General features: G+C 44.8%; 1 pseudogene; it reads left to right on the top strand.

Annotated features, from left to right (window-relative positions):
* Positions 1-3,070: 3,070 nt before the first annotated feature.
* Positions 3,071-27,630, top strand: part of LOC115089682 — a 139,890-nt pseudogene continuing 115,330 nt past the window's right edge.

Below are 27,630 nucleotides of genomic sequence, written 5' to 3'. Positions count from 1 at the left end.
GGGGTACCAGAGATGCCAATTTCTATAAGGTGCTTTATGAGGGTGTTATGATTAACCGTGTCAAATGCGGCTGAAATATCTAAAAGGGCAAGCATGTATGATTGCCCCTTGTCGAGAGCTTTGGGTATATAATCAGAAAGAGAGATGAGGAGTGTTTCGGCGCTGTGAAGTCTGCGAAAACCAAATTGTGATGGGAAAAGGATGTGGTGTTCATCAAGATAGTCAGTAAGCTGCCGAGTAATGATTTTTTCTAGGATTTTGGAGAGGAAGGGGAGGTTAGAGACAGGGCGATAGTTGGAAGGCTCAAAGTGATCGAGGTCAGGTTTTTTGAGGATAGGTTTTATGATGGCTTGTTTAAGTTGCATTGGAACAATTCCCAATGAAATGGATTTGTTGAGAATGCTTGCAATGGGTTTTGCTATTATATTAGGGACAGTAAGGAGTATCTTAGTGGGGATAGTATCGGAGGGATGTATTGCAGGTTTGATTTTTTTAAGTGTGGATTCTATTTCTAAAGCAGAGGTTTACTCAAAGGTATTTAGAGTGGCTTTGGTGTATACACTTTGTGTGTCTTTGGGCAGGGGGGAGTTGAATGTGGAGTTAGCGTGGGAGAATATGTTATTGGGAGTAAGTGGGCTGGTGGTTATAGGTGGGGTAGTGAAGCGTGACATAATAGTTTCAATTTTGTTGTGGAAGAATACGGCCAGTTTTTCACATTTGGATTGGTCATCCTTATTGGGGATAGTATTTAGGGGGGAGGTGATCAGGTTGGAAACATACTGAAAGAGTGCTCGTGGGTTGTATTGGAACTGGTGAATTCTTATAGCGTAAAAGTCTTTTTTGGCTTTGTCAGTAGCTTTGCGATAGTTGTGGAGAAGGTTTTGAAAAGTTGATTTTATGGCGGGGAGTTGTTTTTTACGCCAGCTTTTTTCAAGTTTACGGAGTTCAGTTTTCATTGTTCTGAGTTCGGGTGTGTACCATGGTTTCTTTTTGTTATTGTTGGAAGTGATTTCTTTAGTTTGTGTGGGGCATAGTTTGTCTGCTACAGTGTTGGTGAGTTGAAGCCATGATGTAATGTAAAGCCATGATGTAAAGCTACATTAAAGGCATTAACTGCAACTACGTTGGAAACAAAAAAATCAGACTATGATAAATAATTCATTGATTGTATTTTTTAATCCCAAGATAGAAAATCATGAGCAAAGGATTGCTCAATTGGAAAATGTGCAAAAGAATATTATCAAGTCTGATATGATACTTGAGAAGAAAATAGAGAAGCTGAGAATACAATGAGGATACTTAATCTGAGAATTATTAATTTTGCTGTTATAAGAACTGTATCACCGTTAGAGTTATTTAAAACCTATATGAAGCAGGTTCTAAAAATACCTGAGACACATCTCCCTGTATGTACAAAAATGTATTACTTGCCTCAAAGAAACCCTATAGGAGAAGTTGTTCAGGAGAATTCAATGAACATATCAGAGTTACTTGAACTGTCAATTGAATCCGAAATTACGTAAAGAAAATCTATGTTGGTTTTCTTTGCCTTCATCACCGACCGCAACAATGTTTTGAAATTATTTTTTAGGAACAGGCTGACCAAATTTTATGGGGCACAAATCTGGATATAACCCTGACATTGTAAAAACAACTCAGGATCGTAGAAAACAGTTTCTTGGGATGAGAAATAGGGTTTTAAGGATGGGTGCCTGTTTTGTTCTGAAATATCCAAGTAAATGCTGTGTTTGCTTTATGAATCATAACTATATATTTTTCGAACTGGAACAGCTCAAGGAGTTCTTGGCTGGCCATTCACATAGTAGTCCAAGGGGTGAATCGGCATAAGGGGAATTAGGTGCTCCTTCCTACCTATTGCCTTTAATAATATATAAAATAATTTTCTTTGTAATTCACTCATTAGTTTCCCTTGCCCCCCATTTTCTTATATTTAGGTACAGATATTTCCTCTTTTCATTGATTTGTACTTTGGAAAAATATATAAATGTTGAATATGTACCGTGTTTTAATTGCATATTGTATTGTAATTGTGGAAAATCTTGAAAATAAAAAATAAAAAAAAAAGGCGGTAAAGGACTAATATCAGCAGCTCCTGACGAAGCTGTCTAGCGTAACATTGGCTGGGTGTCGAGCTGGTGCCATATTATTTGAGTCTAATATAGTGGGATTGCAGAGAGGTTAAAAAAAATTTAAAAATTTAAAAAATTGACAAACTTCAATATATTAACTATACCATGATTGAATATATTAACTGCACCGTGATAGGTTTAATGCGAGTCTATATTTTGAAATTCTAACACAAGGATGTGTGGATATTTAAAGACCCTAACCGCAGATGATTAAAAGACCGGACGGCCTCCTTTAAAAATTTTGGGTAGGCACGTCGCCAGGCTTGCTGATGCGGTATATACAAAATTGATAATATCTATTACAGCAAATATTTTGAGTGTTGATAAGAGACTGAGAGGTGGTTTTTTTAGTTTTTCCTTTTGGAAGAAGTAACATATTTATTGTGCCATCTGCAACTATTTTATCAATAAAAAATTTAATTTTGGACACTAACCCAATGTGTCCAGTGTCTTTATTTGGGCACGCAGCACTCACACAGAGATTTACCCTCTCTCAGCCACCCCTGCACTGAGACCAAAAAGGAACCCTTTCCCCAAGGCAAAAGATCCACACCCTGTGGAAAGGGGCACAGAAAAGAGCGAGTCAGGGTTCCTACCCCAAAGAGCTTATAAATACTTTTATCACCCCACCCGTGCAGGTCATGCACCATGGGGTGGGATTACATGCACTTATCCTGCTCTGCTTTAAATTAAAAAATTATACACTTTGGAAAAACTGAGAAAACAAAAGGCACACAGTTGGGCAAATGGCTCAGGCTTGTCATATTAATAGTCCCCTCCAGGACATGCCCCCTAGCTACACCAGTTTCATCACTGTTTACTCGGGGTCTTCCATGAACCCCGTGCAGGTGACCTGGTTACTGAACCTTTCCTAGTTGCATAATATTGGAAACATTCGCCAGTATAAAACACAGACCAGAGCGCACTAGAGACCCGTGAACGCCGGAAGATCTTTCTGTGAACAGACTGGAAATACTACTTTACACCTTTGGATATTTTTTGCCCCTGGCAGAGTTCATTTATATGCAAAAATACGACAGAAAGCACCCTCCGTTTGCTTTGGCAACAGGATGGAACATACCAAAGCTCTGAGGGAGGGGGGAGAGAGGCACTTTTGAATATTTTGCGATGTACATGGGGCACTTTTAAAAGGAAATCATCCGTGTACTCTGTGACACTTTCTGAAATTAGCGGCTGCAAAGCACGCGTTCTGCAAGCGGCTGAGAGATGGCATAAATATTGTAGCACGCGGTCTGCGAGCGGCCGACTACTTTGCACCTGATATTGGTACGGGCGGCGAAGGCGGCCAGTACGGGCGCTGTTTTCTACAGATTTAAAGCCGCCTCTTTAAAATTCGGCTAAAAGTGTGCAAACCCGGAAGTCCGCGCGTACTTTTAGCATTTTCAGACAGGGTACATTGATATTTTATATTAGTAAATGGCTTAGAAATCGAAAGATGACCTGCTCTTCTGTATTAAGTTTCCTGACTTGATATTGGGCTTAATTTGCTTTCCCAGAGTTGCATTGCACGGCAGGTAGAAGCAAAGCAAGGTTTGTTCATCAGAACTGACTATGCAAAGCCTTTTTTTCTTTCCCGCCTCGCTGTAAGGTTTCCTGCTACTTGGCTGCCAGGGTGGGTTTGTATTGTCATCAAGGTACAGCCTTTGAATTCACTCGGGTAGCACCGTCAGCACCATTTTCAATTGCATTTCCATTAAGCAACCCCGGCTACAACAGGAACTCGACAGTTTAATGCTCTGATCAGAGAAGGGAAAAAACATTTATGAAGGAACAAACTTACCCATTCTACTCCTCACACCGGAGCTCTAGAGCTGCATCCCCGAGTGGCTTTCTGTGTCCCCCTTCCGATCAATAACTGCGACAGGAGTTGCTCGCCGGGGGGACGCAGAAAAAGAAGCGGAACCACCTCCATTTGGTTGGGTTTTCTCTCCTGACACATCCCCCTCACCCCGTCCTTCAAACAATGAAGATCAGGGGCAGGAGCCCAGGGCAGTGTCCTGCTGCTGTGACCTGTCCCCCAGCCCACGAGCCTAATAAAGAAAGAATCCCCTCGGAAAAGTCAGCTTACAGGCAAACTGAGCTCGCTCTTCCCCCTCTGCTTTACGTTTCTTGAAGAGGCAGCCTGAGCGGTTCCGTTTACGTTCAAGCCTAGGGGTGATTTTTCCGTGGGAGACCTGACGTGGGCAGGGGGGACACTGAAAATAAAAGTTAAGGAAAGCAGAAACCTGCTTGTACAGATAGGACCTCCCCTGCCCGTTTCCGAGCCCCCCCCCCCCCAAGATGATAATAGAGAGGAGAGGAGAGGTCAATAGCGCAGGCTGCCCCGGCTCTGCTCTCCCAGCAGCAGCTCCTGATGGGAGCTCGGGCTTTGACACAGCTTCTTAGGGCTGATCGACACTGTGGGGAAATGGTTTCCCAGCTCGCCCCGTAATTGCACCTTCCAGGTTGGAGGCACTTCGGAAGGGTCAGAGTAGAACCATCCCGCAAGGTTCTGTACTGGTATCCGTTCTTTTTAATGCTGTCAGGGCTCCAGGGGCTACTCTTATTCAGGGTTTGGGCTGCTATATGTATGCAGATGATATTCAGATTTCTCATTCTAGTGAGCAAGAAAAATTGAGTAAATGTCACCAGTGTCTAGATAAGCTGGTGGGTTGGGTGACCTCACATAAGCTTAAAGTCAATCTTCAGAAATGGCATTATGATTGTTCGGGTAAAAAAATTACCCCTGTTTATCCATTTAGGAATGTCTGGTATACATATCCCACTGAGAAATATAAATATTTTTGTTGTCAAATTGCATAGCAAATTGATCTCAAATTATTCAAAACACTGCTGCAAAATTAGATTTAGTTTCAAGACCTATGATCATGCAACTCCTTGATTAATGGAATTGCTTTGGTTGCCTACTGCATATTGGTTACGTTTTAAAATTATTTGATACTAGCTGTACCCGGCCACGCGTTGCTGTGGCTGAGTCTGGTTAAATGGAAAAGAAAGAAAAGAGAACGCGCACGTTTCTAATATGTTTAATTTCACAATGCTTGTGGGTATACAATATTTTTTGTTGTTCCATTGTCTGTGCAGATATAGAGATTGTCTAGTTTGCCGACTCTAGAACACGCAACATATAATTGTCCATGTGAGAAGCAATCCGTGTCTAGATCTAAACCGCATAATTCTAAAGATTGGCCCTTAGCTTTGTTGATGGTTATTGCAAACGCCAATCGAATTGGGAATTGCAATCTCTTAAACTGAAATGGCATATCCGTTGGAATCATAGGAATGTGAGGCATGAGGACATCTTCACCTTTGAAAGGTGCTGTTAAGATTGTTGCTTCTATGACGTTGCTCATTAATGGACGGATTTTAAAAGGGTTACGCGCATAAGTTATGCGCGTAACCCTTTTAAAATACCCCTGTGCACACCGAGCCTATTTTGCATAGGCTCGGCAGCACGCGCAAGCCCCGAGACACGCGTAAGTCATGGGGCTTCGCTAGGGGGGCGTGTCGGGGCCAATGCGTCATTCGGGGCGTTCTGGGGGGCATGTCGGGGGCATGGTGCCAGCCCAGGGGCATTTTGGGGGCATGGCCAAGGCCTCCGAAATGGATCCCGGGCCGGGGAATCGCGCGCCAGCAGCCTGCTTCTGGCAGGTGTAACTTTTAAAACACAGATGGGGGAGGATTTAGATAGAGCCGGGGGGTGGGTTAGGTAGGGGAAGGGAGGGCAAGGTGCGGGGGGGGGTGGAAGGAAAGTTCCCTCCGAGGCTGCTCCGATTTCGGAGCGGCCTCAGAGGGAACGGGCAGCGCACACAGGGCTTGGCGCGCGCAAGGTACACAAATGTGCACCCCCGGATTTTATAAGATATGCGCAGCTACGGGCGTATCTTATAAAATCCCACGTACTTTTGTTCGCACCTGGTGCGCGAACAAAAGTACGTGCAGGCGTAGATTTATAAAATCTACCCCTAAATTTTTGACTGCAAGCCACATGCCGTTGCAAAGCTTTGGATGGTTTATATTTCGCAACATGATAATTGGCACGCCGATTTTCAACTGCAGTACGTGCGGTGGCATTCCTGGCAGATCAAGTGAATTCAAAAATTCTGTTGGATAATTATCCGCTTCATTTGCTTCCACAACAGTGTCGACGGACTTGTATGTGACTGTCTCGCTTTGAATGTTAGAATAATATTGTTAAGTTCGTAGCCGTCTTTGATCTTGGCCGCAAGAATAGCTCGTTCACTCAGCCAATCATGATTCTTATAATTGTTTTGAATATTGGGAAATACTTTTTCAACCAATTTTTCTTTTGACATCACTAAATTACAGAAGTTATGAGGCAATGAAATTTGTCCTGAGGTCCAAGTTGAGGCAGTTTAATTTTTCCGGCGGCGCAACACATTCCTTTCGTTTCTCCATTAAATTTCAGAACCTTGCAATAAAGACACACTTCAGTCATAGTGCCGATGACAACATGCCGGCTCAAGCTATAATCATCAGCTGGGTTGTACCGGAATGCAAGGCGATTGTAATCGCGTGATTGCTGAGCCCGGAGTCGTGTTTGACGCTGATCTGCTGTTTGTCGTTGACGTCTTTCAGCCACTCTCAGCCTGTCGCGTTCATTCTGTTGAGAACGAAGCAGATCTGAAGCTGCAGAACGCGATCGCCGTGCTCGCAACCGTGCATCCTGAAGTCTGGCTGCTTGTCGCTCTGCTGCTTCCTTGGCACGTATTTGAGCCATTCTTTGTTTCGCCCGTTCTTCCTCAGTTTGATTTGCAATTACTCGTCGCACTGCTTCCGCTCTGCGAGTACGACGACCTAAGTTTGATCTTCTGCGTGGCATTATTTGGATGAACTAAAGCAGATCGATTGCACTGAAAAAGAAGAAAGAAAGTTATAACATGTTGCTTTTACATCCAACAGATGGTGCTGTTTTTCCAAAAAAGCTTGGTTTTACCTGTCACAGGTGTGACATTTATATAATATGGGGCGGATTTTCAGAGCCCTGCTCGCCGGTGAGCCTATTTTACATAGGCCTACCGGCGCGTGCAGAGCCCCGGGACTCGCGTAAGTCCCGGGGTTCTCCGAGGGGGGCGTGTCAGGGGCGGGCCCGGTCGTCGCGGCGTTTCGGGGGCGTGTCGGCAGCGTTTTGGGGGCGGGTACGGGGGCGTGGCTACGGCCCGGGGCGGTCCGGGGGCGTGGCCGCGCCTTCCGTACCCGCCCCCAGGTTGCGGCCCAGCGCGCAACAGGCCCGCTGGCGTGCGGGGATTTACTTCTCCCTCCGGGAGGCGTAAATCCCCGGAGAAAGGTAAGGGGGGGGTGTAGACAGGGCCGGGCGGGTGGGTTAGATAGAGGAAGGGAGGGGAAGATGAGGGGAGGGCGTTAGAGGATTCCCTCCAAGGCCGCTCCGATTTCGGAGCGGCCTTGGAGGGAACGGGGGTAGGCTGCGCGGCTCGGCGCGCGCCGGCTATACAGAATTGATAGCCTTGCGCGCCGATCCAGGATTTTAGTGGATACGCGCGGCTCCGCGCGTATCTACTAAAATCCAGCGTACTTTTGCTTGCGCCTGATGCGCCAGCAAAAGTAGGCCTATTCGCATAGTTTGAAAATCTACCCCTATAGGTATATAAAAACACGCGCGTATTTGAATGCAACGTTGTGTCAACATTTCAAAGCAATCGGTAAAGAACTTTCGGAGATTTAAGATTTTGAACAAACGAACATTTACATTTTTATTTATATAGATTTAAAGCCATTTATAGGGGTTCCCCTGCTTTTCTGGCTCATTATTTATTACCCTACTGTCCATATAGAGTACTACATTCAGGATAACAAAACCTTCTATATGTATCTGGCCCTACAATAATTAGGTTAGAAGGCAGGAGACAGGCTGCTTTTAACCACCAGTGACCTTAACTTTTCTTTGAAATGTCTTAACTGTAGATTTCAACAAAGAATTAAATTATGCTAAATTTTGGAAAAGTATCAAGACAGGTCTTTTAGCAGGCTTTTATGTTAAGATGATGTGATTTTATTCAGTTTTGTATAAATAGTTTTTGATTTTATAGTATGTTTACTGCTTAGGTGATAGTATATTTTATATGTTTTGCTTTTTATGTTATTGATGTATATTATAATTGGTTTTGTAATTTAAATATTTTTCTAAGCCACTTTGGAAAAGCAGTGTAAGAAATTATTAAATTTAACTAACGAGACTGCATACTGGGGTATATGAGAGAGAGAGAGAGAGAGAGACTGCTTCCTGGGGACAGGATGGGGGCTATGAGAGAGAAACAGAGACTGCAGGCTGGAGGTTGAGAGAGAGATTGGCACCTTCTCAACCCATTCCTGGTCATCGCTTTTCTCCTCCTGCCTGGGCTTCTCTCCCTCTCTTCCTATTCTCATCCCTGAGATCTCCTCCCTCTACTGATGTCCAAGATCTCTTTTTCTCACCCAATAAAAAGAAATAAATTATATAGACACGAGCAAGTTGGGAAAATTACATTGTTTTTAAAACATAATGTAAGCCCTCTGGGGCCAGGAAATATCTACAGTACCTGAATGTAATCTGCTCTGAAGTGCCAAAAGACAGAATATAATTCAAATAAATAATGGCACCCATTCACACCAGCTCTCACCCATACATCCATTCACACCCACAGACAAAAGCTCCCACCTATGCATCCATTCACACCCACAGACACAAGCTCTCACCCAAGCACCCATTCACACCAGCTCTCACCCAAGCACCCATTCACACCAGCTCTCACCCTGGCACCCATTCACACCCACACACACAAGCTCTCACCCAGGCACCCAGACACACAAGCTCTCACCCAGGCTTCCATTCACACCAGCTCTCACCCAGGCTCTCACACAAGCAACCATTCATAGCAGCTCTCACCCAGGCTTCCATTCACACCCACACACACAAGCTCTCACACAAGCACCCTTTCACACCAGCTCTCACCCAGGCTCTCACACAAGCAACCATTCATAGCAGCTCTCACCCAGGCTTCCATTCACACCCACACACACAAGCTCTCACACAAGCACCCTTTCACACCAGCTCCCCCCCCCATGCATCCATTCACACAAAGACACACAAGCTCTCACCAAAAACGTATTCTTCCTTCACTGCAGGGATGGGCTCCAGTTCCGCCGTGGCTTTACTCTGGCGGGCCTTCTTTTTGCACTACCACGGGAATGGGCTCCCCTGGTGGCCTCAGTCGGGGTTGGGTTTCCTCTTCACCGCCATGGGCTCTGGCGGCCTTGCTTGGTCAGGGTCAGGTTTCCTCTTCGCCGCCACGGGCTGTGGCGGCCTTGCTTGGTCAGGGTCGGGTCTTCCTCTTCACCGCCATGGGAATGGGGTCCCGTGGCAGCCTTGCTTCGTTGGGGTTGGGTTTTCCTCTTCACCGCCATGGGAATGGGCTCCCATGGTGGCCTTGCTTCATCAGGATCGGGTTTCCTCTTCGCTGCCACGGTCCCGTGGCGGCCTTGCTTCATTGGGGTCGGGTTTCCTCTTCGCCACCACGGTCCCGTGGCAGCCTTACTTCATCAGAGTTCCACACTTCTATTCCTCCCACCCCTGGGCATTCTGATGCCTGTCTCACCGGCCAATCAAAGGCTTCCTCCCTTCTTCCTACTCCTACTGGCAGGGAAGAGGTTTCCGATTGGCCTGCGTGGGGGCAGGCAGAATGAAGGAGGTTTCCCATTGGGCAATGGGGATAAGAAGAAAGGAGGCTTCAATTGACCCTCAGGGGCTGGAAAAAGGGAGAAGGAAAGTACAACGGGGCAGTGGGACACCGGGAGATACGACACACCTGCCGGAGTTTGGCGACACACAGGTTGAGAAGCGCTGGTTTAATGGAACACAGTCAACATGGATTTACCCAAGGGAAGTCTTGCCTAACAAATCTGCTTCATTTTTTTGAAGGGGTTAATAAACATGTGGATAAAGGTGAACCAGTAGATGTAGTGTATTTGGATTTTCAGAAGGTGTTTGACAAAGTCCCTCATGAGAGGCTTCTAAGAAAACTAGAAAGACATGAGATAGGAGGTGATGTCGTTTCGTGGATTAAAAATGGTCAATTTTCTCAGTGGAAAAGGGTTTCCAGTGGAGTGCCTCAAGGATCTGTACTTGGACCGGTGCTTTTCAATATATTTTTATTTATTTATTTATTTATTTAACACTTTTTTATACCGGCATTCGTAGGACACATCATGTCGGTTTACAAGTAACTGAGAAGGGAAATTACAATGAACAAGGGAGGGGCTAACTGGGTAATATGCAAAATACAAAGGAAGAGAGTCAACAGCAGAATTACAACTTTTTTGCATTCAAGTTAGGGTTAAATATGCAAAAGAACTTATAAACAAATTAAGCGAGGCATGTACACTTGAGAAATTAGCATATGAGGGCTTATTTACAGTATGAGGAGGCAAGTGCACATATGTATAGTTAAAAGCTAGTGGGGGGGGGAGAAAGGAGGGAGGGAGCAGGGGGAGAGGGGCGGGTGGGGTAGAGTGAAGAGGGGTACAGTAAGGCACGGGTACTTTGAGGGAGGGGTTGCTAGGGGGTGAGAGGGAGGGGTAAAGGGGGGCTAGGAGTGCAAGGGAAGGAAACAGGAAGGGGTGGTACAAAGGCTGAGCGTGAGCTGAGGTGGTTCTTAGGACAAAATTAGGATTGAGAGGAGTTGGGGTATGCCTGTCTAAAGAGCCATGTTTTGATTCCTTTTTTGAAGTGGCTCAGGGATGGTTCTAGGCGGAGGTGGACGGGGAGGGAATTCCAAAGTGTGGGGCCCGCAATAGAGAAGGCTCTATCCCTGGTAGTGGTAAGGTGCCCAATTTTAAGTGAGGGGATTTGGAGAGTGCCAGCAAGGGAGTTTCTCGTGGGGCGATTAGCTTGGCGGAATTGTGGCATATTTTCAAGCCAGGGTGAGTTGTTATTGTATAGAGTGTTATGGAGGATGGTGAGTGTTTTGTACTGGGAACGGAAGGCGATGGGGAGCCAATGGAGGTCCTGGAGTTTGGGAGTGATATGGTCTGTTTTTCTGGTGTTTGTTAAGATTCTTGCCATGGTGTTTTGGAGGATTTGGAGGGGTTTAATGGTAGATGCTGGTAGGCCTAAGAGGAGGGAGTTGCAATAGTCGAGTTTGGATAGTATAGTGGTTTGCATCACAGTACGGAAGTCGTGGGCGTGGAGGAGGGGCTTCAGTTTTTTGAGGATTTGGAGTTTATAGAAACCCCCTCTTAGTAGTGAATTAATGTGGGATTTGTAGCTTAGTTGATTGTCTAGGGAGACTCCTAGATCTCTGACACTGGGAGGTAGTGTGTGAGCTTGTGAGGCGTTTTGAATCATTTGATGGATTGAATCGATTGGTTGATTTGCTAGGATAAGGATTTCAGTTTTAGAGGCGTTGAGTGCTAGGTGTAGATTGGAGAGGAGGGAATTGATGGATGTCAGACAAGATTCCCAGTACTGAAGGGTTTCATTGATGGATTTCTGGATGGGAATGAGTATTTGAACGTCGTCTGCATATAAGAAGAATTTTAGTCCAAGTTTAGAGAGGAGGTGGCATAGTGGGAGTAAGTACATATTGAAAAGGGTGGACGATAGAGAGGAGCCTTGGGGTACGCCTTGTGTAAGGGGAATGTGAGCGGATTCAATATTATCAAGCTTGACTAAGTACTTTCGGTGGTCGAGGTATGAGGAGAACCAGGCTAGGGCTGTGTTTGAGATTCCTATCTCTGCTAAGCGTGATATTAGGATTTGATGGTTCACTGTATCAAAGGCGGCTGAAATATCGAGAAGGGCAAGTATGTATGATTGGCTGTGGTCCATGCCTTTGAGGATGGTATCCGTTATAGCAAGTAGGAGTTTTTCGGTACTTCGATCTTTACGAAATCCATATTGTGCGGGATGAAGAATATTGTTTTCTTCTAAGAAATCGGTGAGTTGTGTGTTAACCACTTTCTCCATGATTTTAGATAAGAAAGGCAGATTGGATATGGGTCTGTAGTTTGCAGGGTCATTGTGGTCGAGGGTGGGTTTTTTTAGTAGAGGCTTCACGATGGCAAGTTTAAGAGGGTCGGGGACTTTCCCAGAGGTGATGGAGCAGTTGATGATTTGTGCTATTGGTTTCGCAATGGCGGAGGGAATAGTGAGGAGGATTTTTGATGGGATGATGTCTGCGATATGAGTGGCTGGTCGCATCTTTTTTAGTATGGATTCAACTTCCTTCACGGAGGTGGTGTCAAGGGAGTCTAGATTAATTTTGTTGTCGATGGGTAGTGGGTCGGTGGGGGCGGGGTTGGAGGGGAGTCTGGTAAGAATTTTGGATATTTTACTTTTAAAGTAATCGGCTAGTTTTTCACATTTCTCTATACTGTTTACCTCTTGGGAGGATGGAGTGGGGGACTTTGTGAGTTCTGCAACGAAGGAGAATAAGGCATTTGGATTGAATTTATAGCTATGGATTTTTGCTGCGTAGAAATCACGTTTGGCGTGGAGGGTTGCTTGTCGGTATGTATGCAGTGTATGTTTGTAGGCCATTTTGTGTGTGGGTGTCGGTTGTTTGCGCCAGGTACGTTCCTTGGTTCGTAGGTCTTGTTTCAGTTTTCTTAGTTCAATAGTGTACCATGGCTTTTTCTCGGTACGTGTAGGTGTTATAGTTTTGTGGATGGTGGGGCAAAAGTCATTGGCTATATTGGAAATAGATTTATCCCATGATAGTAGAGCGGTGTCTGGGTTTGTTAGGTCGAGGTTTTCGTTTACTTTGCTGAAGGCTAGGGAGAGTTCCTCCGAAGGGCATGTTTTACGGAAGGAGATGGTTTTTTTGTGTGAACTTGTACTCGGTGTGTCGGTATTGAAGATGAGGTGGGCATTGATGAGAAAATGGTCGGACCAGGGGATGGGGGTGGTGACGGGTGCTTGAGGTACTGTGATGCTTGTGTTAACAAAAAGAAGGTCGAGTGTGTGACCAGCTTTATGTGTGGGTTCGGAGATTAGCTGACTGAAGCCCAGGGCTTTGAGGGTGACAAGTAGTGTTTCACAGGCAGGTGTGTTGGGGTGGGTGTCTACATGAAGATTGAAATCTCCGAGTATCACTGCGGGTGTGTTCGGCTTAATGTTGTCGGTGATGTATTCAATGAGGGGGGATGGGTCCTGTTCAAGTATACCGGGAGGGGCATATACGAGGCAGACTTGTAGGGATTTGGATTTAAAAAGACCAATTTCAAGTCTTGGTGGGGGGGAGCTGGTTTGTAGCTTTAGGTTGAGGTGTTTCTTGGTAGCCAGGAGTATGCCGCCTCCTCTTTTTTTGGGCCTTGGGATGGAGAAAATGTCGTATGTCTGTGTAGGGAGTTGGTTGATGAAGACATGGTCCGAATTTTTTAGCCAGGTTTCTGTGATGGCACAGATATCTGGGTTAGTGTCAGTGAGTAAATCTTGAAGGATGTGGGCTTTCTTTAGGATAGATTGTGCATTGAAAAGGGAAATGGCAAGGGTGGCTAGGCCTAGCAGCTGTGTGAAGGGTGAAATCATGATGGGCACTAGGGATTTGTGCTGGGTAAAGGAGTGAGGGTGTGCTGGGTGGATGATTCGCCGATGGGGGTGGTGTATGATAGGTATAGTGGGGAAGCACATTTTAGGGTGGGACAGATGGGTGGTAGTGAGGCGGGTGGGTAGATGTCAGTTGTCTGGTTAGGAGATAGGGTAGGTGGGTACACAGCAAATCCAGAGTTTTGAGCTGTGAGAAGTGTTACAGGGTCAGAAATACAGTGCAATATAATACAGTGTAATGGTTTTGGGTCATTAATACAGTGTGATATCATGAGCAGCACCAAAATGTTTTTGCAATATTACAGAGTCAGAAATACAGTGCAATACAAATACAGAGCAATGTTTGCAATATTACAGGGTCCGACGTACAGTGCAATATAATGAGCAGCACCAAACTGTTTGTTTAAGAGAGAGAGTACATTGTGGTTATAGTACTTACAATTGGGATGAATGGCGGAGGTTTAGAGGTTGGAGCAGGTTGGAGATCACTTCCAGTTAGAGGGGACTGCGGGGAAGGCTGCAGAGAGGTAGGACTTGGGGGGGGAGGAGGAGCTGAGACTTGTGGGGTACAGAAGAGTTCCTTAGGGAATACCAGTAAGCTGGTTAGGGTCTGGTAGGAAGTGGTCCATGCAGTGCAGGGTTCAGAAGTTGGATTCTCTGAGGTGTGCCAGTGTCTCAGGGGGTGAGGTTCCTTAGTCTTTTCCGGGAGTGGGGGATAATGCTTTGCTGGAGTGTGGAACTGAACGGCTCGCTTGGTGGATGGTCGTGTGTGCAGGGGACTTCAAAAGTCGATCCTCTGGGCTGTCGGAAGGGGGCTGCTCGAAGGGGCGCGCTCAAAGGGGCAGGCCCCTTTGTCGCGCTCCTTCGGTGCGCTCCTTCGGCGCGTGGCGCCAGAGCTGCAGTGTCTTTAAAGGGCCCCTGTGCCCTTTGCGATTGGCTGCAGGTAAGTTTGGAGGCGGGCCTACTCTCCGTTCGTGTCGGCGGGTCGGCGGGCCTTCTCGCGGTCGGGTCGGCGGTAGGACGACGGCAGGACGGCGCGGTAGGCCGCGTGGTCGGCCTCGGACCCAGCGGGGGCAAGGGAGAATATATATAAGTGATCTGGAAAGGAATATGACGAGTGAGGTTATCAAATTTGCGGATGATACAAAATTATTCAGAGTAGTTAAATCACAAGTGGATTGTGATACATTACAGGAGTGTTGTGTTTGTGGCATTGTGGACTCTTGGTCGCAGTGGAGAAGACTCCGCCTTCGGGGAGGGGCCCTGTGGGGAACCACTGCAACAGGCTGACCTCAAATAGCAGACATAGTATGGATAGAGGCTTTATTGTACTGCTGTAGATAGATGGTGAAAGCAGGAAGGTAAGGCACTGAGCCACGAAGTGCCAGTACGTTCAACAGGCTCAGATGTAATGTCTCACCCATATGTTCACGTTCGGCGGGAGCCCACAGTGCAGGTAACGCCGCGGCTGGTGGTTGGAGCTGGAGCACCGGATCGTAGAGGTACTCACAGGAAGGAAGACGTAGAATGGTGGGACCGAAGGTCTGTGGTGCAGGATATAATGACTGGTAGGCCCTCGAGGAGTGAGTACCTGGTGGTACGATATCCTGAAAAGTAGAAGAGAGAGAAAGACCCCCAAGCAGTGGTTGTCTTAGTGAGGACCCCGAAGAGTGTTGGAAGCGAGAGACCCCCGAGGAGCGGGAGTCTAGAGCTTCTACAGGAACGAGGCCCTTGGAGTGAAAGCGGCGTCTAAGCATGAAGCTTAGAGCGGTCAGAGTAGCTGAACCGAAGTCCTTGCTAACTCAAGGTGGTAGCGGAAGTGGAGGCTTGTTATACCCGGAGGTACTGACGTCATGCGGTGGGATCGCCCCCGAGGTTCCCACCATGACGTGTATTTGAATGTAGGAGTTGTGCGCACTCGCACCCTAGGAGGCCACATGAGTGAGTATGGTGGACTGGGATGCCCATGCTATTTTGGAAACGCCGAGACCCTCGGCACTCGGCACTGGAGGCAGCCATCTTGCCCAAGGAGAATGAAAGAGGAGAAAAAGAGGTAAGGCAGAGTGATCACAGCCGTCTGCGACGACGGATGCAACAGTAGCCCCCTTCAAAGCCCCCCTCCAAGACCTATTCCAGGTGGTCTGGGCTTGCTTGGGTATGCCTGGTGGAATTGACTCTTTGTTTTCCTATGGGCCGTAATTCTCCCATGAGATTAGATACTCCCATGTCGTGCCTCTTTTACATACATCAAGGATGTGGTCTACGGCGTATTCGATGTCATCTTCTGTATCCAGGCTGCTAGGTTCTGGGTCTCTCCTGGAGAACTCGGAGAGTATCACTGGATTTAGTAGAGATACATGAAATGCATTGTGTATCTTTATTGATGGAGGCAGTTTTAGACTGTAAGTTAGATTTCCTAATCGCTGAAGGAGGGCGAAGGGTCCCACAAATTGAGGTGCAAATCTTGCTGAAGGAAGCTTTAGTTGAAGGTACTTGGTGCTTAACCAAACCTTGTCTCTTGGCTGAAACTGGGGTGCCTTTTGATGATGAGCATCATAGGTTCTCTTTGCCTTTTGTCCTGTTTTGAGGAGAAGCTCCTTCGTCTGTCTCCACAGTTGGGATAATTCTGCTGCGGTAGCCTGAGCAGCAGGAGAGGCAACTGACAATGGAATTGGCAGCGGAGGTAATGGTTGTCTCCTGTAGACAAGCTGGAAAGGTGAAGACCCCGTTGAAGAAGCAGGATGTGAATTGATGGCAAATTCTACCCAAGGCAGTAATTCAGCCCAGTCGTTCTGTCTAGAGTTGACATAAGATCGCAGAAATTGTTTCAGCATTCTATTCATCCTCTCAATCTGACCGTTAGACTGAGGATGGTAGGCAGAGGTTAAGTCCAAGGCGATGTCAAATTTTTGACATAATGCTCTTCAAAACTTTGCAGTAAATTTCACTCCCCTGTCGGATAGGATATGTTTGGGCATCCCATGAAGACGGAAGATGTGTTTAATGAAGAGTTTTGCTAACTCAGTAGCAGAGGGTAATCCTGGTAATGCTACAAAATGTGCCATTTTAGAGAAATGGTCGACCGTAACTCATATGGTGATATTGCCGCTGGATGATAGCAGGTCCACTATGAAATCGGTAGCGATATGGGTCCTTGGTTCATCCGGTGATTGAAGAGGCTGTAATAGGCCCCAAGGATGCCCGGTTGGTGGCTTTTGCTTGGCACAGACAGCTCAGGAACCTACGTACGCTTGTACATCTTTCTTCATGGTTGGCCACCAATAGTATCTTTGCAACATAGCTAGGATACGACTCTGTCCTGGATGGCCTGCCAGACGGGAATCGTGTGCCCACTTCAACAGTTTTTTTCTTAAACCTTTGGCTACCACCATCTTCCCGGCAGGTACTGTGTGGGCAGCTGCAAGAACCACTCTTTCGGGATCGATGATATGACGGGGTTCATCCGGCACATCCTGAGGTGAGAAGGATCGTGATAGGGCATCAGCCCGAGTGTTTTTCTCTCCCGGACGGTACTTCAGAAGGAAATCAAAGCTGTTGAAAAACAGAGACCATCTTGCTTGACGGTGGTTGAGTCGTTGAGCATGTCAAAGGTACTCTAGATTCTTGTGATCGGTGTATACTATTATTTGGTGTTGTGCACCTTCTAGCCAGGGACGCCACTCTTCAAAACCCAGCTTGATTGCGAGAAGCTCCTTGTCTCCTATCCCATAATTGCTCTCAGCAGACGAGAATCGCCTAGAAAAGAAGGAGCAAGGATGGAACACATTGGATTCGCTGTACTGACTTAGAACCGCCCCCACACCAACGTTGGATGCGTCGACCTCCACGATGAAAGGACGGTGTGGGTCAGGGTGGCGGAGACACGACTTCTTTTGAAAAGCCTCATTGAGCGTCAGGAAGGCTGAGATGGCTTCTGGAGACCAATTGGCAGGGTTGGCTCCCTTCTTGGTCATAGCAGTTAAAGGGGCTGTCAACGATGAGTAGTTTTTAATAAAGGATCGGTAGTAATTGGTGAATACCAAGAAGCGACGCAATGCCTTCAGGCCTGTGAGTTGAGGCCAGCCCCGGATACTCTCAAGTTTCTTGGGGTCCATTTGAAAACCATTCTTAGAAACAATGTCCCAGGAAGGGTACAGCTTCTTTGTGGAATTCACACTTTTCAAGCTTTGCGTAAAGGTGGTACTCACGCAGACGACTTAGGACTTTTTTAACATCCTCCTGATGATTTTGCAGATCTTGAGAAAAGATCAGTATATCATTGAGATATACTACTACGCATTGATACAGTAAGTTGGACCGTTAGATGATCGAGGGGTTAAAGGGGCACTTAGAGAAGATAAGGCCATCGTGGAAAGATTAAATGATTTCTTTGCTTCGGTGTTTACTGAAGAGGATGTTGGGGAGGTACCCGTAATGGAGAAGGTTTTCATGGGTAATGATTCAGATGGACTGAATCAAATCACGGTGAACCTAGAAGATGTGGTAGGCCTGATTGACAAACTGAAGATTAGTAAATCACCTGGACCGGATGGTATACACCCCAGAGTTCTGAAGGAACTAAAAAATGAAATTTCAGACCTATTAGTAAAAATTTGTAACTTATCATTAAAATCATCCATTGTACCTGAAGACTGGAGGATAGCAAATGTAACCCCAATATTTAAAAAGGGCTCCAGGGGCGATCCGGGAAACTACAGACCGGTTAGCCTGACTTCAGTGCCAGGAAAAATAGTGGAAAGTGTTCTAAACATCAAAATCACAGAACATATAGAAAGACATGGTTTAATGGAACAAAGTCAGCATGGCTTTACCAAGGGCAAGTCTTGCCTCACAAATCTGCTTCACTTTTTTGAAGGAGTTAATAAACATGTGGATAAAGGTGAACCGGTAGATATAGTATACTTTAAAATGATAGTCAATCAAGAAAAATGAACTTTAAAAGCCACCTTTACTTACCCTCTCCAGCAGTTCTCCTACTCCTTTCCCTTGCAGGCCGTACCAGAAGCAGCAGTAGCTGCTGAAGCTGTCCTCACAGACCTCTTCCTTAGGGACCACAACCAGTCTCTTCTCTCTCTCACACACATACCAGTCACACCCTCAGGACCAGTTTCTGTCTCTCACACACCAATCTCTCCCCAACCAGTCTCTCTCTCTCTTTCTCTCACACACACACACACACACACACACGTCATCTCCCTGATCAGCCCTTCTCACACATACATATGTCACCTCTCTGTCCAGTCTCTCTCAATCACACATGCTCTCGCTCTCACTTACACACAGGCTTTCAACACATGCTCTATTTCACTTACACACAAGCTCTCAAACACACACATGTTCTATCTCACTTACAAACAGGCTCAATCACACACATGCCCTCTCTCTCTCAGCCACAAGCCAGACAAAATCATGCTCCATCTCTCTTGCACACACACATTGACACACACAAGCACCCTCCCTGTCTCACATACATATTACACTCTCACAGAAGCATCTTGCTTTCAGACTTGCAGCATTTTTCACTTTTACTAAAAGTGAAAGTGATGCTCCCAACCGTTAAATAATAAACCACATTCCTATCAGAAGACGAAATTACACCCTTCCTTCAGGTTCTGTCCTCCCACGGGACAGCCACGGGACAGCCACCCACACAGTACAGCTTCTCTTGTTTTACGCTTCCAGGCAATAAAGCAAGTGTCTTTCTTCAAACTATCAGTCGTATGATTATTCATGTGGGAGATATGGAACAGAAAGACATCCTTAGTCAACTTCCCTTTTAAATGGGAAGATTCCAGTCTTAGTCATTTAAAAATATACATTTTCTAAAGACTTAAAAAAAAAAAAAAGCAAAACCATTTCAGATTCTATTCTAGTCTTCATGCTTAAATTATGCTTCAAAAAAAAAACAAAAAACAACCCAAACCCCACCTGGCATCAGTATCTTAAATTTATGATTTTGCTGAGATGAACATTTTAAAAACTTTAATTTTTTTTGCTTTAGTATTTGTCTCTACACACTTTAAGAAGAGGGATGCTTAAAATTTAGTAATTTTATCTTTCATCCAACTTTTCAAGAGTTCAGGTATATGTATTAACATATTTCATTTTTTTAAACTGGCAGATTCCTTTCTCACATACACACACACTCACAGAAAGAAGATCGGCGCCGAGACTTAGGGGGTGCCGCGTAAGGCAGCCAGCTCCCAACTCGCCCTGCCTCCCCCGCCAGTGCCACCCTCCCAACACCCCCCCTAGTGGTCCAGAGGAGGTCCCAGGAGCGATCTGCCGGTCCCAGGGCCTCGGCTGCCACTAAGCAAAATGGCGCCACTGGCCTTCAGCCCCTACCATGTGACAGGGGCTACCGGTGCCATTGGTTGACCCCTGTCACATGATAGGGGCTGAAGGTAACCGGCGCCATTTTGCTTAGTAGCAGCCGAGACCCCAGGAGTGGCATATCGCTCCTGGGACCTCCGCTGGGCCACTAGGGGGGTGTCGGGAGGGTGACACTCGGGGGGAGGCAGGGCGAGTCGGGAGCTGGCTGCCTGCCGCGGCGCCCCCTAAATCTTGACGCTTGGTCTCCACCTAGGCGAGTCGAGGGCTGGCAGAATTCTGAAAGGGCACTTTTTGCCCTTTCAAAATTCTGCTGCCTGCCACGGCGCCCCCTAAGTCTCGGCACCCTAGGCACAGGCCTAGCTCGCCTAGTGGTTCCGCCGGCCCTGCCCCTCACCAGTCCATCTCTCTCTCCCATCCCACCAATCTGTCTCCCTCTTTCTCTCTTCCCACCCCCTAATCACTCCACCAGTCCATTCCCCCCAGTTGCGCCAGATCCAGCTGTGTGGCTGCCTATAGTTACACTACATAAGTTAATGAAGATGAATACATTCCTGCACCTTTACTGCTGTGCTTTGCAATTATATGTATTTAGTTTATATCAGTAAACATTTTTAAGTTTTATTTATTATGAATGAGTCTGATGTGCATATAATTATTTATTACATTAATAACTTTTCTATATATAGCATATAACTGCAAGTGAAAATTAAACAAGCATGTGGGGGTCCGTGAAAACTTTGGAGTTTGAAAAGTGATCCATGCTCTCAAAAAGGTTGGAAACCCCTGTTTAGATGCTTCTTTCATGATCCATTGAAAGGTTTTAGAATTTGCCAGAAATCCAGTGATTGGAATCTGATTTTCAGTAATTATGTTATTGCATGTTCTATCTACAATTTATTTTTTATTCTATGGAGAGATACGGTAGAGAATAAAATAGCTTTATGAAAGCAAGCAGTACCTAAGTGGAACAGAAGTGGAGAAAGACCCTTGCAGTGATGACTGATCATGGAAGAATCAACCAGTATGGTGTAAATCCTCTTGGCTGGTCCAGGCTTGTGCGCTGCCAGTGTGATTGGTGCCCCACCAGGATATTAGTAATATCAGTGTCCTGTGTTTTTACAGGAAGGTCTGGAGGAGGTAGGATGATTGTGATTCTTGAATTTAATTGGACTCCATGGCCTGTGCCCCAAGACATTTAAATACCTAGCAATGTCTTTGCCTTCACCCCCCTAGTTTCCTATCTCACCCCAAATGTTCCTCCAAGCATTATCCTATACCTCTCCTGAACCTTCCTACCCTCTCCCATTTCTTCTCTCATATCCTCTCCCTCCAGCTCCAGATGTCTCACCTCTTCCTTTCTCCTTCCCACAATCTTTCTCTCACTGGTTCCTTTACTCATTGGCTTGACCCATGGGCTGCACTGACTTCCTGCAGCACAGGCCCACACCAACTGCCTTACTTGTCTGCAGCCCGGGGACTGTACTGCTGCCTTTATTTGGAGGTCAGCTTCCTCAATCAACATCAGCTTCCTAGCTTTATCAGATCTTTCTGTTATTAGCAGTACTGGAGCCACATTGGCTCCTCTGCTCATTCGTGGTCCTGCAATGGCTGCTTCCTCACTTGTTACCAACTCAGAGGAACTACAGTACTATCTCTGTGGTAGCCCGCCAGAACTACGCAACCAGCTCAGAACAAGGGATGCAAGCCCCTCTATACATATTCTTTCCAAGTGATGTCAGGCGAGGATATGAAAGAGAGCAGAGAGCCTCATCAGGCACACGTTTATAAAGGACTTCTCTTACAGTGGTAGGGTCTGTACCACATCTCAGGATACACTTTCAGATGTTGAAGCCCTTCCTTCAGTTTCTGGACACTAAGCATACAATCTGTACAGTCTAGGGAAAAGCCAGAGAGTTTGCAATCTTAAGTACAAAGAAACTGCAGGGTTCTTACAAGTGATTTACTTGTACCTTTAAGACATAGGACCCTATTTTCAGAAGGGATTTATGCCCGTCCCTATTATGGCAATGTTTAGAAGCCTTGCACCGTATGCAGAATACAAACCACTGCACCAAAGAGCCAGTGATGTCACTTAATGATTGTACAATGCAAATGCTTTCCATTAACCTATGTTGCTAATGTTGAAAATGATGATTTTATTTATGTATTTATTTTACAGAATCATTCATAAGAACAATGCGGTTTGTCCTCTGTCTCTGTCTGTGCATTTTGATGCTCCATGCTGTGGTCCATGGGGATCATCATAAAGAGCATGATGATGATGACGATCACCCCCACCACCACCACCACCACAAGGATTCAGAAAAGCATGACCACAAAAATGTCACCTGTCACAAAATAGCCACAAGCAATGCTGACTTTGCATTCGATTTTTATCATCAGGTTACTTCACCTGGAGCTTCCAAGAACGTGTTCTTCTCTCCTATGAGCATCTCCACTGCTCTGTCCATGCTCTCCCTAGGTGCCCAGACTGAAAACATTAAACCAGATTATTGAAGGATTAAGACTGAACCACACTGATCTCCCAAAAGAAGAGATACACAGGGCATTTCAACATCTGATCCACATGTTGAACAAGCCTGACAGCAAGCTTCAGCTGAACACAGGAAATGCTGTTTTCATTCAAAAAGAATTCAAAGTCCTAGACAAGTTTTCAGGTGACATGAAACATTATTATGAGGCGACATCATTTGCTACTGACTTCAAGAATACATCTGAAGCTGTAAAGCAGGTCAATGATTATGTAGAGGAAGAAACACATGGAAAGATTGTTGACTTCTTAGACAATATTGAAAAGGCAACTTTAATGCTTCTTATTAACTGCATATATTTTAGAGGTAAGACATATCATGCAGCCAGATAAAAATAGTCACAAGAATTGTCATCTGGTGGCTGACTAAAATAAATGGTTGTGAGCTCAGAAAGAGAAAAAAATAATTCTGACACTCAACTAATCACTCCTAGTATTGTGCAATAGTTTAATACATTTGTAATGATCACTTGAAGCACTGATCCCTGTAAATTGAACAAGGTCCTCCCTAGCAGTACTCTACACAGAGAGAAACTTCAAGGTCTCCCCTACTGTGCTGCTATGAGTGCTTATCCAGTAAAGCCTCTACGATCCATTACATAATGCGTACCTGACTAGAAACTCACATGGGCAATACATATGTAATAATATCCCCTTTCCACCTAGGGTTGCCAACTGGCTCCACATTTTCAGGACAGGTTGATCCAGTCCTGGTTTTACACCATTGCATACTGGGATTTATTCTGACTTCCCTATTGCATTCCCTAAGAAAAACAAGACTAGAAGTATCTGCATGCAGAGGAGTAAAATCAGGACTGGATCAACTTCTCCTGAAAACCTGGAGCCAGTTGGCAACTCTGTCTCCACCGAGATCACAGGAAGGAAGCTGTTTATTCAATAGCAAGTCCAGGCATACCTGCCTGCAACACTGAGATCTGTTGGTGCTATTACAGAGCATATAGAAAGACATGGTTTAATGGAACAAAGTCAGCATGGATTTAACCAAGGCAAGTCTTGCCTCACAAATCTGTTTCACTTTTTTGAAGGGGTTAATAAACATGTAGATAAAGGTGAACCAGTAGATATAGTGTATTTGGATTTTCAGAAGGCATTTAACAAAGTTCCTCATGAGAGGCTTCTAAGAAAAGTAAAAAGTCATGGGATAGATGGGGATGTCCTTTCGTGGATTACAAACTGGTGAAAAGACAGGAAGCAGAGAGTAGGATTAAATGGTCAATTTTCTCAGTGGAAAAGGGTAAATAGTGGAGTGCCTCAGGGATCTGTACTGGGACCTGTGCTTTTCAAAATATTTATAAATGATCTGGAAAGAAATATGACGAGTGAGGTAATCAGATTTGCAGATGATACAAAATTATTCAAAGTAGTTAAATCAGAAGCGGATAGTGATAAATTGCAGGAGGACCTTGTGAGACTGGAAAATTGGGCATCCAAATGGCAGATGAAATTTAATGTGGATAAGTGCAAGATGATGAACATAGGGAAAAATAACCAATCCTATAGTTACACAATGTTAGGTTCCATATTAGAGCTACCACCCAGGAAAGAGATCTAGGTGTCATAGTGGATAACCCATTGAAATTATCAGTTCAGTGTGCTGCGGCAATCAAAAAAGCAAACAGAATGCTAGGAATTATTAGAAAGAGAATGGTGAATAAAACGGAAAATGTCATAATGCCTCTGTATCGCTCCATGGTGAGACCGCACCTTGAATACTGTGTACAATTCTGGTTGCCGCATCTCAAAAAAGATATAGTTGCGATGGAGAAGGTACAGAGAAGGGTGATCAAAATGATAAAGGGGAAAAACTCGTTTGGGTTTCAGGTTCCCCGAACCAAGACTAATTAGCAAATTTTGTTGAAATTGCCTAATTTGCCCTAGACAAATGCACATCCCTAGTAGTTAGTGCAGTTAGTGTAGCTGGGTTTAAAAAAGGATTAGATAAGTTCTTGGAGAAGTCCATTACCTGCTATTAATCAAGCTGACTTAGAAAATAGCCACTGCTATTACTGGCATCAGTAGCATGGGATTTACTTAGTGTTTGGGAACTTGCCAGGTACTTGTAGCCTGGATTGGCCTCTGTTGGAAACAGGATGCTGGGCTTGATGGACCCTTGGTCTGGCCCAGTATGGCATGTTCTTATGTTCTTATCACTTGATTGTCAGTGCAGAAAACAACTTAGGCCAACAATACATTGCAGAAGGCAACAGTTACAAACATCTTCCCTTTCCATCAGTCTGAGCTTGCTACCGGCTACTGTTCTTGCCTTGATGCAGGTTGAAAGAAAGACGTACATCCTAGCTATTGTACACAATTTCTAGTGATGGCCCCTGCCCGCTCCCGTCAGTTAAATAGGATACTTCTTAGGTAGAGGCTTTTACTTAAAAACAAAAGCATCTGTATGCTGCTCCCCTAAAACTTTGCTTAGTGTCATCCTCAAAAGAGAGATCTGATTGATCCATGCAGTACAGGGGGTGCCTTTTGTGACATCCTAGTATTTAATATACTCTTATTTTACTCCATTTATATGAGGTCTTGTTAATAGGCTTGTCCCTAGGGGATGCAAGGCTACCATTTAAAGACTTCATAGCAAATTTTTTCATTGATACAAGGTGGGTGTTATCAGTCCTTGTGCACTGTTATGAAACATAGAGGGTACAGGTAGCCTTCTTCTAAAATGACAGCACAGACCAGGCAACAAGTAATGGGGTCAGGATTCAAAGGCTTTGTCTAGCTAAATTTTGGAGTTAGGCCTACAAGAGCCAAGATTTAAACATTTCCCCTGTCTAATAGATATTTTTGTGTGCAGAGCTCATTGTGCTCATAAAATTTATCCCGATAAAAAGAGGTGGTGCTGGAGGCATTCCAGGGTTGGGGTTAAACTTTAGCCAGCGTGCAAAGATATTGAGCCTTTATCAGCTAAAGTTACAGTATAAGTCTAGTCGACAAAATACAAGCTGTAAAATGATTTTGGCAAAGTTATGTGCGTAACATAATCCAAGTATGTTCAGCAGAAAATGTATCTGCTTAAGTCTACTGAATAATATTCCGATCGGTTACATTCACATCTGTACCTGGATAACTCACTTGCCTGCCTGCTCTCAATATGTTAACCCACAATCAAAATGAAATGAGTTCTTTTAATAAACTTTTGATATTCAAAATCCCCATATGTATACAAAGTTACAGATGAATTGTACATTTTAAACAGCAATTTTTCAGAACAAGGAATAATCTTTCTCACCTTCTTTTCTTACCTCTTTGATAAGGCGAATGGGAAAAACCGTTTAACGTTGATCACACAAAGACAGGAGACTTCCACGTAGATGAGAACACAGTTGTACAAGTTCCTATGATGTTCCGAAGTGGCATGTATTACAAAGCTTATGATGAAGAACTGGGTTGCACTATAGTGCGCTTGCCTTACAAAGGAGATGCTTCAGCGTTTGTGATTTTGCCTGATGAAGGAAAACTGAAGCAGGTGGAAGATGCTTTGTCAAGGTCAACAATGAAGAAATGGATGTCAATCTTGCGCTACAGGTAAAACCAATACTGTTGTAGTTGTTTAAAGTTTGCAGATAATCAAAATTCAGAATCAGGCCTTAAACAAGAGGCAAATCTCAGACTCATTGAGAGGATCTTGCTGATTCTTATGAGAGCAATTTTCAAAACCAGTTATGTAGGCAAAAAGCATTTTACTCACGTAAATCATCTGGCTGAAACTGTCCTCCCTCAAAGTGGGTTAAATACTTTGGCCACGGTGTGAAAATATGTTCCTGGGTGGAGTGTTTAAGGCAGGGATGGCCATCTCCACTCCTCGAGCCACAAATAGGCCTGGCTTTCTGGATACCTATCTGAATATGCATGAGATATATTTACATTCAGTGGAGGCAGTGCATGCGAAAGGTTGAAATATATATAAATACTTCAGTATAACTGATTCTATGCTGTTGCAAGGGTATATTCAAGACTGCACATGCTTTCAGTTTTAGACATTAACCCTGCATAAATCATGAAGTTGCACAACTCATTAACATGAAATCATTTACTAGAATGGAAAGGATTTGTTAACTTGCTCACAAAAGCAAATATATAAACGGTTCACAAATTCATGCAATTGAGTTCATTTACAATGTAAAAAAGATGCTGAAATGCACTGTTAATATGAGCTTTAAGTCTTTGCACAACACAACCAAAGTCCCAACTCACTTGCCCTTCTTTGCTGCTGATAAGAAGCATGAAACGGCAGGAGAAGATATTGCTGCTTGGGCAGATGAGTCCATTAGAAAATCCACATTCCAGTAGTTGACAGCAGAAAAAATCCTCCAGCCCCACTGGCACCAAATATCCCTAAGTTCTCAAAGTGCATTAATTTTTAATTGCAAGCAAATAATCGTTTTTAGGCATTGCATCAGCGCAGACTACCCTCTGTCTTGGGTTAACCAGATCACTATTCTGTCTGCACGTGCTCAGTGCTAGCCTGGAGTTCTTCAGCTCTTAAAGAGATAGCACTCAGTTTGCAGTCCTGCAGGGTCACAAGTAACACAACTCATATATTTTTTAGTTAAATCATTTTTTATTGCAACTCAAAGAGTTCAGCAAGAACAATTAACACAACATTTTTACATTTACAAATCCAGTGTTGCATTCTCATAAGAACAATAAACACAGAGAAAATTGTGGTCATGTATTCAAATAAAACTTTGTTCACAGCAACTCTTGCCCGCCAGAAGGTGTTCTGTGAACTGGCAGGGCAACGAACAATCTGCAATACAGTCTGCGTAAGGTAAGTTGCATCACACTGAAGTCCACCCTCCCCCAACCGATCTTTTATTTAGGGGTCCTGGTACTTCGAAATCTATGGTAAAGGCCACTTTTACCAACAAGGCAGCCAAATAAAAACAATTTAACTAAGATTATACACTGGGTAAGTCATTAAGAACCATACTGAGAGCTAGTGGAGAAATGGATCT

Source organism: Rhinatrema bivittatum, chromosome 4 (assembly GCF_901001135.1).
Source record: "Rhinatrema bivittatum chromosome 4, aRhiBiv1.1, whole genome shotgun sequence".
In the NCBI taxonomy this organism is placed as follows: domain Eukaryota; kingdom Metazoa; phylum Chordata; class Amphibia; order Gymnophiona; family Rhinatrematidae; genus Rhinatrema; species Rhinatrema bivittatum.
The sequence above is the reverse complement of the archived record's forward strand: the minus strand, read 5'-3'. Positions and strand labels throughout refer to the sequence as shown.